Source organism: Mus musculus, chromosome 6 (assembly GCF_000001635.26).
Source record: "Mus musculus strain C57BL/6J chromosome 6, GRCm38.p6 C57BL/6J".
Classification (NCBI taxonomy): Eukaryota; Metazoa; Chordata; class Mammalia; order Rodentia; family Muridae; genus Mus; species Mus musculus.
Window position 1 is genome coordinate 48,174,716 of NC_000072.6, and position 17,687 is coordinate 48,192,402.

Genomic DNA, 17,687 nt, shown 5'->3' on the forward strand with positions numbered 1-17,687 from the left:
TAGGTCTGGGTTCTTCCAAGACAAGTGTAGCAATATCTAGCTGGAGTTCCTAAGGGGAAAATGGCTAGAAAGCAAAACCCTGTGCTAAGGAGCTGCTGGAAGGCTTTAAGGCCCTAGAAGCAGTTCACAGAAGGTAGAGAACAGCACAGATGACAATAATCAAGCCTGTTCCAGGAGTGGGTAGTCACCCTTCCCAGGTCAAGGAGGATGCATTTCCCTCTAGTGAAAGCTTATGCTAGAGGTGGATACGGTTTGCCCAGCCAGGAATTCCCCCAATGGTCAGGTGTGGTGAATAGGAAGCAACACCCACATCACTAACCCAGGGCTTCTGGGACCCAGCAGGTATAGCAGTCGGGGAGCAGGGCTCTCTGCCCCCTTGGCCCTGGGTAGGGTTGAGCAGATTATATAAGCTCACTGAATTCATCAGGCATGGAAAAATGTAGGGAGGCTTCATGGAAGAGCTCCAGGACGTGGAAACGTAATGGTTCTGAGAGCACGACTGAGGATTGCAGGAAGCTAATTAAGTTAGCACCTCCTATCTACGCTTTGTACCTGACCTTGATCTTTGGAGGAAGCAAATGATACAAATGGATGGAACCTTTCCATGCTGTATTAGACCCTGCCCATTTTAACTTTAGTTAGTTATCTTCTTAGTTGTGAACTTCTGTGCTCACCCAACACTTGCTGAGAACAGATGGCAACAGACTTTCAGAGTGTTTCACCAAGGTTATTTTTGGAGCCCTTTGTCTTAGAGTTTCACTGCTGTGAAAAGACACTGATCACTGATGGCAACTCTTACAAAAAGAAACATTTAATTGGGGCTGGCTTACAGTTTCAGAGGTTTAGTCCATTATCATCATGGCAGAGTGGTGTGCAGGCAGACGTGGTGCTGGAGAAGTTCTACATCCTGATCCACAGGTAACAAAAGGAGACTGTGTGTCACACTGAGCATAACTAGAGCATAGGAAACCTCAAAGCCCACCCCCACAGTAACACATTTCCTCCAACAAGGCCATGCCTACTCCAACAAGGTCACACACTATGGATCATGCATTCAAACACATGAGTCTGTGGGGGCCATGCCTATTCAAACCACCACACCCCTATTTGTTATGGGATAATGATTTGGGATGTTGCCTTATTCTGTTTATCCCATGAAAAAGTTTTTGTTATATTGATGACATAATGCTAATATCTGAGTGTTTTGCAGATTTGGAAAGCCACTGGAGAAATAACCAGATATAGTACTTCCACCTATCTTATAACCTACAATAACTGGGTCAACTGAAAGGAAAAAATTCAAGAGGTATGCTACATTGGCAGAAAAGGACACTCACAGAAGCCATAATGTTATTAATAAATAATGTTATTAAATAAAACCCCCAGTGCTATGTACCACCGTGCCACACAGGATGTGCTTGCACAATAGTGGCTCTACTGCCATTGGTAAGACTAATGGCCTTCCAATTTGACTTAAAGCTTGCTCCATAAAAGGGAGTTTCATGACTAGTACTATAATCCAGGAAAAAAAAAAAACTGTGGCTAGAGTGAACATAGGTCCCAACAGGGCAGCAACTTTTATCCTTTTACTAGATGGATGTGATGTACCCATCAAATTGCCTTCTAAACATTTGTGTTTATACCCATAGATCACTGTTGTGAGCTTCAACTCATAACCAATGATGAAATGCTTAAGAACAAATACATAGTCTGTAGCTATGACATAGATGGATATCTATAGTTACCCCCTCCAGGGATCAGGGGTCTTCCAGAAAGAGAGGTCAGAAAGACTCCAAGAGCTGTAGGAAGGGGTGGTCTGTTGTGTAGCAGTTTCTTTGGCTATTGAACCATTCTATTCTGCAGGGAAGCTCCTTAAGCAGAAGGCAAATAACTCAAAATAGTTTCAGGAAGTCCCTGAAACTGACCAGATTCACTAGGTCCCTCCTTCCTTCCCAGAGTAAGCAGTAAAGCTGTCTGAGGGTCATTCACAGACAAACCAAGGGGAAAAAAGCGGAGACCAGCTGATCTGCCTGGAAGAGGTATAGATCAACTGAATCACTTGGAAAAGACTCTCCAACCTATTGAGCTACCTGCAGGCTATGCAGGATGCTCCAGGTTCCATGTTTTTATGAACTGTCACTCATGCTGGGGTTGGCTTTGGTGGTGCAGTTGTTCCCACATTCTTGTAAGTAACCCCAATTAAACTTATTAGCTCACCAAATTGAACTTGGGTAGTACTCACACTTTAGTCTGTCATGGACTCCTTATCTGTGGTGAGTAGGTGTGTGTGTTGTGTCTCCACAGGAAAAAGACTTGTCATGCATGCAAACATCCCTTTAACCTCCACCTTCATCTGGGCCTCTCCATTTTGTTTTAAATGACTAAAGTAATGCCATCCTCTCCTAATTTTATTTTGTCTTTGTCTTGTTTCTTTTTAGCCTTTCATCTCCCAACAGCCACTTTCATCTTAACAATACTTTTGTAACTGTCCATGTCCTTGTTCTAAAATGGATTATGGAAAACACTACTGAACTTTACAACAAAAGCAGAGGTTATTAGGCTGCCCCAGTCCCCTCACTAATGTGACCCCCTTCAAACACTGATGTAATTGTTATCTTTTAACAACACACACTTGGTGCCCTCAGCTTGGGCTTTAATTGACTTAATCAGTGTGGTTATGAATAAATACTTTGCATGGATCATTTCATTTGGAGGCTCCATCCTCACTGATGGCATGCTCCGTGGGACTCGCCTCACTCATGGCCTTTGCTGCCAGGGAGAGGCTGCAGGGAAGGCAACCCTGGCAAATGCTCCAAGGCCCTGCTCTTTCACTGAGTCTCGACAGGTCTGGAGTGACTACCGTATCACTGACATTAAAACAGTCCTCTGACACTCCACAGTTGTAAGTCTGTATACTGAGTCCACGTTGAGTTTGAGGCCCATGGGGAGCCTTTTAATTAAAGGGGCTAGCTAGGCTCTGGAGGAAACCCCCTAATTTAGAGGAATAGGCCCTTTTCCTGGGAGACACTTTCTTATGGAAAAGGAATATATGCCCAAGGGATCTTTCTTGAGATTATGGAAAGATATCCCCATTTAGGGAGCCCTCTTATGGTCTGGAATTTTTTTCTGCTTGGGAATAAAAACTTCAACAGGAAATCCTTCCCCAATTCTCCAATGCTATACTGGGAGTTACTATCTTGGTTCTACCTCTCATGAGAGATGTGGCTTTGATTTTGCTTGAATGAATGGCCAGCCACTTGTATAAATGAGTGAACGGGTGATGAGCAAGCTTGGTCCAGGGAATTTTTTATTTAATTCCTTGATTTTGTTGCTGGTGTTTCCATTTTGACTCCTCTCCCCAAAAGTAAGTTGGGTGACTTGCTTAAAATTCTGCGGATTTCTCTGGATTCTGCCACTAGGTGGCATCCTGTGTACATTGTTGTTAGCTGTCTTTTTTTTTTTTTTTTTTTTTTTTTTTTGTCTACAACAGAAAAGGAGAGGGGGAGGAGTGAGGAAGAGATGGAGGGAGGAAGGAAGGGAGGGAGGGAGGGAGGGAGGGAGGGAGGGAGGAAGGAAGGAAGGAAGGAAGGAAGGAAGGAAGGAAGGAAGGAAGGAAGGAAAGGAGGAGTCTCCCTTTCTCTCTAGGACAGGAAAATTCTAGTTATCTCAGTCTGCTCCTGGAGTCACACACAGCTGCCCCTCCTCCAGTGCCTCTAAGGTGGGGGTGAGGGGGTGGGGCATCAGGGCATGCAGTGGGGTTGGGGGTGGGGGTGGGCATTCATAGGACACCCAGTTCAGGATACCCTTGCTTTGGTCACAAGCCCAGCCCGATCCTGGGTGCCCAGACTCCCACTCCTGCCCAGAAGATGGGGATCTGCTGAATGTCCTAGGCCCTTGCAGTGTTAGCCAGAAAGCTGAACCAAGGCCTGAGCTACCAGAGGCTTCAGTGAGTACGCTTGCCAGGGGTGGGGGGCAGGGTGCTCCGCTCTGATGCTGGGTTCCCTGTCACTGACCTGTTTTTCCACTATAGAAGGTGTTGCTCCATCCTGGAGCAGTGACAATGACTTCAGAGGACATCACTCTTTCCTGATCTGTGATCCTTTCTCTGCTTCTGGAACTGGAAGACCTAGACCCTTCCCCCCTTTCTGATCACCCCTGAACCCTATGCCCTCCTAGACTCCATCCTCTACACCCACTACCTGATATGACTGTCACCAACTTCTGCCTCTTTACTTATTGGGACAGATGTTGGTACTCTGTCTGGACTCCACCCCCAGGTAGGCCTGGCTCACTATAAAAGGGGCTGCTTGCCCCCCTCCTCCCTCTTTTGTTCTCTTGTCTCTCTTACCCCCTTGCTCCCAGTCTCTCCCCATTCCCTTTCTCCCTCTCTCCATGTGGCCATGGCTGGCCTCTACTTCTCTCCTCTCTCCTCTCTGCCTTTCTCTGCCTCTACTACCTTCTTGACTTCCCTCCCCATGCCCTAAATAAACTCTATTCTATATTATACCATTGTGGTGTGGCCGGTCCTTTAGGCAGAAGGGATGCCTCAGCATGGGCCCACTGAGACACCCCTTTCCCTCATACCTCACCACAGAACATATCTCCTTATATCCTTTATCTTCTTATAATCACAACAACAGAGGCAGGAGAGAGAGAGAGAGAGAGAGAGAGAGAGAGAGAGAGAGAGAGAGAGAGAGAGAGAGAGAGATTTTTTCTTCAGCAACTGGTATGGATGTGGAAAAGTCACTCCCCTTTGAAACAGATTTCCCATCCAAGAGGCCTGATTGGGAACCCAACCCCCAGTACCAATGAGGTTCCCAGGCCCTGAACACTTTTCATTGGTGCCTTACAACTGGAATCTAGGGTGCAGCTCAAAAACGCACTAGTTTGTCTAAGACTACTCAGGTTCTTTGGGGCCCAAAAGAATATCCCAGGGCATTTCTGAAACAATTACAAAATTATATATAATTTTGATCCACAGGTTCCATAAACTGCTAGGACATTAAGCTTAGCTTGTCACTCAATCACCTCTGGACATCCAGAAACAAAAGACACCTCCAAAAGCTAGAGGACTTGGCAGGGGTAAATACCTCTCAGTTCATCAAAGTGAACCAAAAGGTTTATAATAATCAAAACACTGAAAAAAGACAAAAATAAGCTGCCTTGGCCATTGATTGAGCCACACAGAGACAGACAAAGATCGTGTTTTCCAGTAAGCCCACTCTAAGCTTCGAATTGCTTGTACCCCCCACCCAAAAAAAATCCCCCAAAAGGAAACAGGAAAAAATGGGGAAGATGAAGAAGGCCCCCAGGAAAGGGATCAGTGTACATTCTGTTTCCAGGAAGAATGAACCTTCAAACTATCCTAAACCCAGAAAACCCTCTCAACTGAAAAAGTGAGACAGTGAACCAAAATGAAGGCACCAGGCCTCTGCCCTCTTCAGACTCCAAGAACCCTTGGTCACTGTGTCATTGCAGGTCACCCAGTTAAGCTTTTAATAGACACTGGGACAGAAGTTTCTGTTTTGAAAAATCCAATGGGATGCCCCTGGGAAGGGGGATGCCTGGGGCAGGGCACCATCTCAAAGTCGAACGGGATGGGGGATGGGGTGAGGAGCTCTGGGAGGGGATCAGGATTTGGGGGTGGGGGGCAATGTCTGGGATGTAAATAAATAAAATAATTAATTTAGAAAGGAGAAAAATTCAATGGGGCCAGTTAATATAGGCCACAATCAGGTGACTCACTCCTCTGTGGTGGCCCCAGATTTCCCTTTCTCCTCATGCTTGGAACTATCTGCAGCTGGCAAAGCCATGCCTCAGCTAGAGCAAAGTAAATCATGGTCAGCTGCTGCAAAGCAGCCCATGTCCCACACCGGGGTTAAGATGAAAACATACTCTTACAGCATTACTGTGATTTTTAAAAGAAGCCAAAATTCCAGAATTCTCTCTACAGAGGGATTTAGTCCTCCATAGAGGATCTTCACCCAGTTATCTGAGAGACCCTGTTGAGGTCCCAGTCCACCATCACTTTTCCCTTGTACAAGCCCAGTGATACTGTCTGGGTCAAGCAGATAGTCAAAGGGGCACTGAAAGAACCCTGCGTGGTGATTCTCTCCACTTCCATGGCTGTGAAGGTAGCTGGCATTACACCATGGATTCACCACATCCAGGTCAGGAAAGCAGAAACCATGGCAGCCACCACCAAATGGACTGTCTCCTGGACTATGGACCCATTAAAATGAAGGATTCATCAGGGTCCTTCTATCCCCTGCCCCTCTAGCTCCTCCAGACGCTTGTGTTTTGACCTATGGATATAAGTACAGGGTCACAGTCTAACTCCTACCATTTTCAAGTCTGGAGCTGGAGGCTGAGGAAGAAGATGAAGGGGACATGTTGGCCACCATGACTACAGATCTGTAACCTATATTCCATCTTGACTTTTGCTCAGAGGTGACCAATGTAAGTGTCTGGTTGAATTGGAGAGAGGGAGGATGTGGGTACTTAACTTTTGAGACAGGAATATAGAGTTTACAATTCTATGCCAAGTGGCTGGGCCCCCTAGTTGTCAAAAACAAGGAAGTTTCCATTGCAAAGAATGGGGTTGTGAAACAGAGGCTTCCTGGAAACAACACATGGCTACACACACACACACACACACACACACACACACACACACACACACACTCAAAGCCCCTTCTCAAGGAATGCACAACAGGATGTAATCCAGTAGCCATAGAATTAAGGCTTGAACATTTCTTTTAAAATATTCCGGCCTTTGGGAAACTGGAAGAACCTGGGGAATTGATTTCTGTGCCACAGGAAGGGACTCCAAGGATAGATTTATTATCCAGAAAAATCCACTCCCTCCACCCTCCCCAGACCTTTGAGTCCTAACAAAGATCAACTTGTGACAAAGCCCTGACCAACTCTCCCTTCCAAAGACTCTACCTCACTTAACACACTGGGGGATAGAGTCCCACCTCCTGCTGTTGAGGAAGCTGTCTGCTCCCTGTTGTCCAGAAAGCTGAGGATCCCCATCTCTACTTTCCACTCTTGACAAGGTCTACCACTTAATCATTCCCAGCTAGTAATCAATCAGGATTACTGGTTATGCTTAAGCCTTTGACCCCTGTACTACAGAGGGATAGGAACTAACCTGACAGTCCATTGACTAACAAAACTCACTGTGAGTGGGGTAGCTCAAATTAACCTTAGAGGAATTGAAAGGAGCTGGAACTTGTCTACTACACAAAACCTTGAATCTAGGCCCTTCCCCTTATTCTGATGCCCACTAGTCTGCATACAGGAAAACTCTGGACAACAGCAATGTTATTAGGCCCCTGAGACTACTTGGTGGGCACACACTAAGTTTAATGTGCCTCTTCTGATGCTTTCTAAACTGAGACACCCCTTTTATGTGTCTTGGTACTCATTCTGCCCCAGGTATCCTATTTAATGGGAAAGAAGGAAGAATACATTTTAATATAGGCCCTGGATGACAAAGGGGGAAAAAAACTTCATTAGTCTCACCCTACTCCTGGTCAACGCAGGCATAGCTGCTCAACAGTCATAGACACATCAGAAGTTATCACGGGGATACAAACTTTAAGGAACTGAGCAGACAGGCCGGTCATGAGCTAGAGGTGTTAAACATTTCCATTTCTGATTTAGAACAACAGTTAGATCCCTTGTGGGGGAGAGAGAGAGAGAGAGAGAGAGAGAGAGAGAGAGAGAGAGAGAGAGAGAGAGAAGAAGAAGAAGAAGAAGAAGAAGAAGAAGAAGAAGAAGAAGAAGAAGGAGGAGGAGGAGGAGGAGGAGGAGGAGAAGGAAGAAGGAAGGAAGGAAGGAGGAGGAGGAGGAGGAGGAAGAAGAAGAAAGGAGAAGGAGGAGGAGGAGGAAGAAGAAGAAAGGAGAAGGAGGAGAAGGAGGAGAAGAAGGAAGAAGGAAGGAAGGAAGGAAGGAAGGAAGGAAGGAAGGAAGGAAGGAGGAGGAGGAGAGAATCAGAAATTGGTACCAGTTTCTGTTTTCTTGGTTCATCCTGCCTACTCTGCTATCAGCATTGACTGGGTTTTTAATTCTTATTCCAATTGGATTAATGGTGGAGTCCTGCATCTTAAACTATAAACAATTATGTAAAACAAAGGACTAACTCAATCAAATTAATGGTCCTGAGTCCAGGATTTGACTAATTCACTAAGACCAGTGGGGAATACAACAGGGCAAAGGTTCCTCTATTGTGTCTCATGTGGAGCCATCTTTGGTTTAACTTGATACTGACCCCCATGGGAAAGCACCAGCCCCTGTTTTAGAAGCTCAAGGCTAAAACGCCCCAGTTGTTGGCTTCTGTTAAACTGCTTGCTTGATTTACTTCCCTTCGCAACTGCCACCCAGGATGTAGGTTTTCTGTGTTCTGTGTTCTTTTAAAAGCTCCCCTGAGGCTGCTGTGTGAGAGCGTCTCTCTCCAGGATTAATATGGATGTCGGTTCAGATTCTGGTTGTACTGAGCGGACTTTGGATCTCCACACGCAACAAGAGGAACTTGGTTTCCCTGTACCAGCAGTCTCACCTGCTATATGTCCTCAGAACGTCTGTATGATAATCCAGATTTATGTATGGTTGTACATGCACTTCTCCAAGTGTAAGCTTATTCAGGACTAGAGGAGGCCCACCTCTTACTCACTTTTGGGCTGCCCCATCAGCAGACAGGAGAGCTGCCCTTCTTGTTCTGAAAGAAAGATGAAATTTCAAGGCCTGTAAGTCATGTAAAGTACTCAGAAATTGCTGGTTGTTTGTGAGCCTAGAGGCTGCCTGGGGCTGAGAAAAGAGAAAAACAAACCTGGGTATGCCCCGTAGTTAAAACATTCCTGGGAACAGCTTAGCCTTAAAGATAAAGAGGAATGTGAAGACATAACAGGGCTATCTAAACTGAGTCAACAACTCACAGAACTCTGACACCCTGCACGTACATGTAATTTTTTCTGCTGATGTTTGAATAAGCCAATAGTGTGTCGCTATGCTGAATTCCACACCCCTAAGCCCCTTACCCCATAAAACCCCTAGCTTTCGAGCCTTGTGGCCGACATCTGTTATCTCCTGTGTGGGATGCATGTCAGTCTGGAGCTCCGTAATTAAACGTCCTCATGTAATTACATCAAGAGATGGTCCTTCGTGATTTTTTGGGTGCACGCAGAATCAGGAATGGAGTGGGGGTTTCCCTGCTAGGTTCTAACAGTTCCAATGACATAAATTGCCTTTACTACATCAAACAAAAATTGCCTCCGCTCAGCTAAAGATCCTCTGAGCTCAGTGTTTACACTTTAGCCAAATCCAAAGGTTTAAATTAAAAAGAATGAATTTATGAAATTCCTAGCCAAATGGATGGACCTGGAGGGCATCATCCTGAGTGAGGTAACACATTCACAAAGGAACTCACACAATATGTACTCACTGATAAGTGGATATTAGCCCCAAACCTAGGATACCCAAGATATAAGATACAATTTGCTAAACACATGAAACTCAAGAAGAATGAAGACTGAAGTGTGGACACTATGCCCCTCCTTAGAATTGGGAACAAAACACCCATGAAAGGAGTTACAGAGACAAAGTTTGGAGCTGAGATGAAAGGATGGACCATGTAGAGATTGCCATATCCAGGGATCCACCCCATAATCAGCATCCAAACGCTGACACCATTGCATACACTAGCAAGATTTTATCGAAAGGACCCAGATGTAGCTGTCTCTTGTGAGACTATGCCGGGGCCTAGCAAACACAGAAGTGGATGCTCACAGTCAGCTAATGGATGGATCACAGGGCTCCCAATGGAGGAGCTAGAGAAAGTATCCAAGGAGCTAAAGGGATCTGCAACCCTATAGGTGGAACAACATTATGAACTAACCAGTACCCCGGAGCTCTTGACTCTAGCTGCATATGTATCAAAAGATGGCCTAGTCGGCCATCACTGGAAAGAGAGGCCCATTGGACTTGCAAACTTTATATGCCCCAGTACAGGGGAACGCCAGGGCCAAAAAGGGGGAGTGGGTGGGTAGGGGAGTGGGGGTGGGTGGGTATGGGGGACTTTTGGTATAGCATTGGAAATGTAAATGAGCTAAATACCTAATAAAAAATGGAAAAAAAAAGAAACATATCTAGAATCAAAAACAAAAAACAAACAAACAAAAAAAAAGTAACAAAACTGGGGGCTGGGATGAAATGATCAAGGTAAAAGACATACTGTCCTAACTTTACTTTGCTTTATTTTGTTTCTGCCTGGCCATTTCTCAGCCTTTTACCCGCAGCAGCCACATTCACCTTGGCAGTGTCTTGGGGACTGTCTGTGATCCTGACTATGGTCTCAACAGACTATGGAGTACCTGGGAAATACCACTGAGCTTTACAAAGAGAGCAGATGTTACTAGGCCACCCCAAATCTCTCACTAACGTAACCCTCTGTAAACACTGATGTAAATGTGGATTTCTCTTTCAAAACACTGGTCCCCTCACCAAGACACTTTCCAGAGGTATAAGCCTGCTCTTGATTTGGCTATTAATAAAAGGACTAAAAGCCTTAATTGGCTTAATGGGTGTAGTTGTGGATAGCTGTCTTGTGTGGATCATTTCAGGTTATGTAACAGATGGTTTCCATCACTGTGTCTGTCCTAACGTGGACAGAGCTCTGGTGCAGCTGTTCTTCCAGCTACTCAGCCAAAGACCTGGGTGCTCCCCTTTGTGGTTTTCTTTCTCTCACTCTGGGGTGGTTTGAATGCAAATGGCCCCAATAGCCTCAGATGAAAAAACCTGGTCCCCAGGGAGTGGCAGTATTTGAAAAGATTAGGAGGTGTGGCCTTGTTAGAGGAAGTGTGTCACTGGGGGTAGGCAAAAAGCCCATTCCAAGCCCAGAGTCTCTCTCTTCCTGTTGCCTGAGGATCTAACTGTAGAACTCTGTGCTGCTTCTCCAGCACCATGTTTGTTTGCACACCACCATGTTCCCCACCCTGATAATGGACTAAACCTCTGAAATGTAAGCCAACTCCAATTTAATATTTTCCTTTATAAGAGTTGTCATGGTCATGATGTCTTTTCACATCGATAGAACACTGTCTAAGACAGCACCTAAATCACTATCAGCTCCTGTTCATGTGACTTCAAAACACATCCAGTTTCTGACCGCTTCTCTTCACCTCTACCATTATGGTGCTAGATGGACTCCCAGCTAGCTCTTTCCTGGCTCAGTATAGCTAAGGTAGATCAGGGTAGAAAAGACAGGGATATGGCCCATGCAGGATGAGGATTTGGGAGTCAGGTGCAGCAAGGCTGTAGTGCTGGTGTCTGCAAAGGTTGCCTCAGCCTCCTGCAGGGATGCCCTTTGCCTGCTGACAATTCTAGTACATCAAGATGTCCTAGCTGGATGGGTGGTTGCAGCTTGGAAGTAAGAGTGATGCCACAGGGGAAAAGCTGGAAATAAACATGACAAAGAAGATGAATGGAGGAAAGACACACAAGGCTTTGGGTATAATGAATCTAGGAGCTTGCAAGGACTGCCTTGCTAATGGTATTATATTCAGGTAAAGGATACTAATTATAGTAACTCTCAAGCCAGGGGGGTAAAGCTCAGGGGTAGAGCATTTGACTGCAGATTAAGAGGTCCCTGGTTCAAATCCAGGTACCCCCTGTTGGTAAGCCTTTTACTTTGTTGATTCAGGGCTATCCTCACTTAGAGTGTCTTCAATCATCCCCAGTCCTACTTTGCCAGCCAGGCTCTCCTCTGACCCACTGAGAAGTAACAGGTTCACATCTGGCAGACTCTTCCCCCTCTCTTTGGCCATACTTTGAGCTTTGTGATATTTCCTCTCCTCTTTCAGTACTGAGACACTTCCTGTCCTCTCCTTCAAGCTTGGTTGGTTGTATTAATCACAGACAACCTGAAGACAGAAACCTAATAATTAAGTACAGAAAATTTATTAGGAAGAATAATTATGTTAAGAAAGAATAGTATAGCGCTTCAAAGAAAACTATAATGTGTTCTTCAGGTAAGGGTGCACACAAGTTCGAAGTTGGAAGGGATTCCTCTCCAAGGTATAGGTCCAGCTCACATTGGAAAATAATTTTTGTTTGCTTTTAATTATTATTTTGGGGGCATTAACATACAAAGTAATGGGCTTACTTATGGAGTCTGTTATGGGGTCATTATACTGTTTTCATCCACACACCCTACTGACTTCCACTGTGTCCCTTTTTCCCACTACTTAGTTGCGCCTCCTGCTTTCATGTGTTCTATTACCCTCTCTGTTTCCCCTCTCCCTTAAGATGTCCTCCTCACTTCTTATGATTCCATTTTTAGTGCTCTGTGTCTCTGACACTGTCTCTTACACACACACACACACACACACACACACACACACACACACACACACACACACACACATTACACTTTTAAAACAAGGTTCTGCAAACCTGAAACATGAAGTATTTATCTTTCGGAGTTTGCCTTGTTTTTCTTAACATGATTTCCATGCACCTGACTTTCCTGCAAACGTCATAATTTTGTTCATTCTGCATGGGTGAATAAAATTCCAGTCTTATCCATTCACATCTATCTGGGGAAGGGGTATTAGCAGATTACTAGCCATTCTTGGTTATAGCTTTGAGGCAAGCAGCAGCTAGCCCTGTATAGACTACATGAATCATGAAGAAGTGAGGTCAGGGGGTCCCAGGGGCTGCAGTGTTTCCCAGAAACAGTCTAGGCATCAAGTGCTTCAGTGGAGGAAGCTAAGTCTGGTAGGCAGGGGTGGTTACAAGACTGGCTAGTGCAGTGAGGTCTCCAAGGGACTTCCTTCTCTGGACAGAGCACCAGATGAGGTAACAACCATCCAGAATCAGGAGAGCAGACACACTTAGGAAAGCTAGCAAGCTACCTCTGTTCCTGAACCATCCTCGCAGGAACCTCTAATGACAACTGTCCAATCATGTTCTGTTGAAACAGGTTCCTTATGGCAGAGTAAATATGGAAGGGTGGGTTGACAGGTGAGAATCACAGACTGATAGTGGCTGAAGTAGGACTCATTTGCTTTGGCCACTGGGTGTTCAAAGATGTGATACAGGCAGGACATGAGGCCGGCTGGTAAGACTGTCATCTGGCACTTCCATGGTTATCGTGACATGTGCTTGTCCTATGACGTGGTACCTTTTCAGCTGGACCTTAGAATGAACACACATGGGCACACCTGAGCCTAGGTGGCAGTGAGGAGCCAAGGCCAATTGGACTAGAAACTTCAATCTATGAAAATAGTTGGAGCCCTAATGGAGTCATCCATGAGCAAGCCTAATGAAAATGGATAAAGAAGCCATGAAAGAGGGTTTGTCACACACACCCATGCCTGTGAATAAAAGTACAACAAAGACTTTCTGAATCTACAACCCTGCATAAAGCCCACTGAAATCTTACACAGGAAATTCTTCTGGGTGGATGCCTGTCCAGTGTCTACTTGTTCAATGGTGGACAAACATCACCTCATTACCAGTCTTTTCATACTTGGATAAGTGTCTCAAATAGTACACACAGCCTCATTTTCTCTTGCTCACCTGGGTGTGTCTGTGGGTTGTCAGAGCCTGTGCATCCTGGATTCTAATTTCTCTTCTGTTCCTGATCAAACTCATTTTTCTGTAGAGCCTCTCTCCATGTCACCAGTTTTGGTTGACAAAAACCCAGTCTAGATCATTCAATTTGCATTCCAACTGCAGACTCACAGGCACTGTGACAGATGGCTTTATTTTGTGACACTAGATTTTCTGTGGCTTGTTATGCAACTTCACTGTGAATAAGACTGCTAATGCTGAAGTGGGTTTTTAGAGGGGTTCTTGTTGGGCCAAATCCCAGAAAGCATGGTTTTCTGTGTGTAGCAAGCAATCTGTTCCATCAGCTGCAGGAGGTGGAAGTGACTTTTGAGGGCAGGAAGACAGCGAGCGGCCTGTGAGAGCCTGGGAAGCAGAAAGTGTCCTTGGTGGTGCAGAGCAGGGGAGGGGGTGTTGGGTAAATGTTCAACTCTCGAGCTTCTTGCTGCAGGCTGCATTTGGCAAGGGGTCCCCAAAACATCTGAGTTCAGATGAGAACTGCCTAGCTTTATTAGCAGAATTTAAAGGTGGTATGGATTGCTCAGAAATTGCATAGTTGGGAAAGTAAGATTGATCTGTCCAAGACTATGATATCAGTTTAAGAAGGAAACTTGGCGCCTTCTATAGACACAACCTCAGGGAAAAGCCAACTTGACTGTGTGGCTTAAAAGCCCTTTTATCAGGACCACTGATATCACCAAGGTGGTGCCAGCTAAATAACTCTTGTTGGCAATAAGTGTTCAAAGGAAGATAGAGGGCTTGGTCCTATAGGAACCTGATGTGCCCAAATATTTACAACCAAGGCAGAGAAAAGCAGTATCAAAGAGAAGTGTAGTGATTAGTGTTGGGAATGGAAACAATTTTGTAAGCAACCCACGATTTTCCTGAGAGCTAGTATTAGCCGGCTTCTGTGTTGCTGTGTTCAAATATCTGAGGAAAGCATTTTAAAGGAGGAAATGTTTGTTTTGCTTGTGATTCCAAAGGTTTTCTGCTATTGTAGCAGGGGTGGTTAGCATGGGCATAGCAGATACTATGGTGGACAGAGGACAGGAATATAGGAAGATGCCAGGGCAAGTTGTAATGCCCAGGACATGCCCTATGACCTACCTCCTGTAGTGTGGTCTCACCACTATGTTTCAGGATTTTCAACTAACTCCATCCTATGCATGGTGAATCCATAGAAGGTTGAATCCTTCCTTAGGTCAGAACTACCATGATCTAATGAATCCTAGGAACTGCCTCCTCGACATCTCAATCTTTTCATGTTTCCTCCATCCCTTCAAGGTCACAATTAAGAGCCACTATTATAAAAAAAAATTCAAATTCAAAAAAAAAAGATCCACTATTATAGGCTGTATTCATGGTAGTGTGAACAAATTACTCAAAAGCAAGTAAGAAGGACCACTGCACCAATGTCATTGCACACTGGAGAGTTAGGCGTGGTAACTACTCAGTCACCAGAAATCACAGATTTCCAATGCTCTTTTCAGATTTATAGGGTAGTGGAAAAGGTAGATTCTCAGATGTCAGAGCCAAGAGTCATGAGGAACAGTGGTGAGAGCCACTCCTGTGTGGCAGAGCAAGCATCTAACAAAAGAAAATTCCTAATCATGGGGTGTTTTGTTTTGTTACTTTGGGAGTAGTTTGTCATGTGATAGTGAAAAGTCTAGAAATGCTCAAATTGGCATGTACAAGGGAACACATGTAACTCACTGCAGTAGAGAAGCACAGCTATTTCTGCCTGTATTTGACAAGACAGGTGCTCTACCCATGGCTCTACATTCCAACAGCATTTGAGAATTTCTCTTTTTCTTTTTAAATTCAGTTTCTAATACCATGTACACATGTGTCGTCTTTTTAGTATTTGAGTATAACTGTGTTGCTAAGTCTGTTCCCCTGAATTTGGAATGTGGCAGGTGGGGTGGGAGGGCAGAATCTTATCTATTTAAGTTCATGAATAAAAGAAGCCTCCAGTGTTAGGCTTGTTGCTAGGACAAAAGGCCTTGACAAAGACAGCCTAAGGGAAAGGGTTTGTTTTGGCCTTCAGTTTCAGAAGCCAAACACGGTGGGGAAGACATTTGAAGTCTGAGTGTGAGGCAGCTGTTCAGATCATATTCACAGTCAGAGAGTAAAAATAGATATGTCTATTCAGCTAGCTTTCTCTTTTACTTCAGTAAAAGTGGACCATAAACTTCTGTTTTGAGCAATTGATAAGTAATGGTATCATTTACAGAGATGCAGAAGAGAAGTGGGTTTTTGAGGGGCTGTTTATCATAGTTCATACAGGGTCCCAGACCCTTCGGTGACATCATCCATGGCTAGGGTTGGTTTCCTCTCTTATTAACATGATCTAGGAAAATACTCACAGACATGTCCAGCATTTGTTCCCACTGTGATTCTGTACCCTCTCAGGTTGACAATTGAGATTAACCAACTCAACAGGGTTTAATGTGGAGCACAAGATCCTGGGCTGAGTTTGGAAGGTAGGTTGGCAGCAGTGAGTGGAAGTTAGCATATTGTACATGTAGGACTAATCAAGAGGACAGCATGGTCAATCAAGCTCTGAGTCCCAGTTCAGACCTTCTAAACAGAGATGGGACCCACTTCCTGTTCCTTAGTCCTCTAATACACTTGGCATGAGACGGTAGGGAGTGCCTAGCAGAGTCTGGAAACCTGTTTACCTAGTCAGGATTCCTCATTTGTGTTTTTGTCATTGCCACGAAAGTGTCCCTTTGCCAGCTGCCACTCCTCCAGCACGAACAGGAAGCAGGCTGAGCCCCAAACACAGAGAGAAGACTACAGATGGGTCCACAGCTTGAGGCACAGCCTAGACCCTGATGGGCATCCAACCTACTAAACCACGAGAATAAAATGGTGTTTACCACCATGTGGGACTCAACTGTGGAATGAGGGGTTAGATAGCATTGCTGTGGAAGTGGCTGGCTACCTCAACCATGGTTCCCACACCTGCCCCTTCCCAACACCCATCAAGTATTTACTGAGAAGAAGAAGAAGAAGAAGAAGAAGAAGAAGAAGAAGAAGAAGAAGAAGAAGAAGAAGAAGAAGAAGAAGAAGAAGAAGAAGAAGAAGAGGCTTAAATTTGTTGGATTCAGGATGTGTGGATGGAGTAGAAAAGATGTTCAGATAAGTTCGAGAACTCTCAGAAATGTAGTGGTAACGTCATGGCTGGAAGTAGAGTATCTAGGCAGCTGCTGGTGGGTTGCTAGTTATCCTAGCCTATCAATGAATAAGATTTACAGTCCCCTGTGGGATGCTTTTTGTGGTAACATTGGTACTATGGTTTGGATAAGAGTATTTCCTAGAAGTCTCATGTGTTGGAGGCTGGAGAGATGGCTCTAATTCTAGCAGTTCAAGCACACACACAGTAGAAACAAAGGTCTGTAACTCTCCAGTTCCAGGGAATCCAGGGCCTTATTTTGGCCTCTATGGTCACTGCACACAAGTGGTGCACATAAACTCATGTAAATACACTTGCAGACACCTAAAGAGGAAATAAAAAGTGTAGAAAACAATTCCAACACAGTGAGGTTCAGAGATGAATCTTTGGGATAGTGACTCCATTGTGAGGGATCTCAGTCTGCCAATGATTGATCCACTGATGGAGCCACACTCTCATGTATTATTGGTGAGGACGTAAATTAGGAGATGGAGCTTCAGAGAGGAAGCAGACCATTGGAAAATGTCCCAGAAAGATAATCCTGTGCCCTGCCTCTCAGTCTGTCTTTCCCTGTTTCCTGGTTGTGGTGAGGTAGACTACTCTCCTCCATCACATCCTTTCTGCCCTTATGCACTGTTTTACCACTGACCCACATCGATAGGGCTAAGTGATCATGGACTGAAATCTCTGAAATAAATATGAAATGAAGTAAACGTATGTGGGATGGTAAACCGTGTCAGGAAGCTTGGTGGGTAGAGCTGGTTGAGACCCTACAAACTCACACCTGAGGTGGTAGGTGCCTCCTTGCTCCCTGCCTGATTCCTGGCCTGGAACACGTGCCACACTTCCCACATAAGGAAACTTGACTTGTGGTCATGTAGGCCCAGAACAGAGC

The 17,687-nt window shown here is 45.0% G+C and overlaps 1 long non-coding RNA gene and 1 other non-coding gene across 2 annotated transcripts in view; one reads left to right on the top strand and one right to left on the bottom strand.

Annotated features, from left to right (window-relative positions):
* Nucleotides 1-17,687, bottom strand: part of Gm16630 (predicted gene, 16630) — a 264,503-nt gene that overhangs the window by 43,810 nt on the left and 203,006 nt on the right. The window lies entirely within an intron of this gene.
* Nucleotides 11,603-11,674, top strand: n-TCgca8. Its single transcript has one exon. It is a non-coding gene; the product is annotated as a tRNA-Cys (tRNA).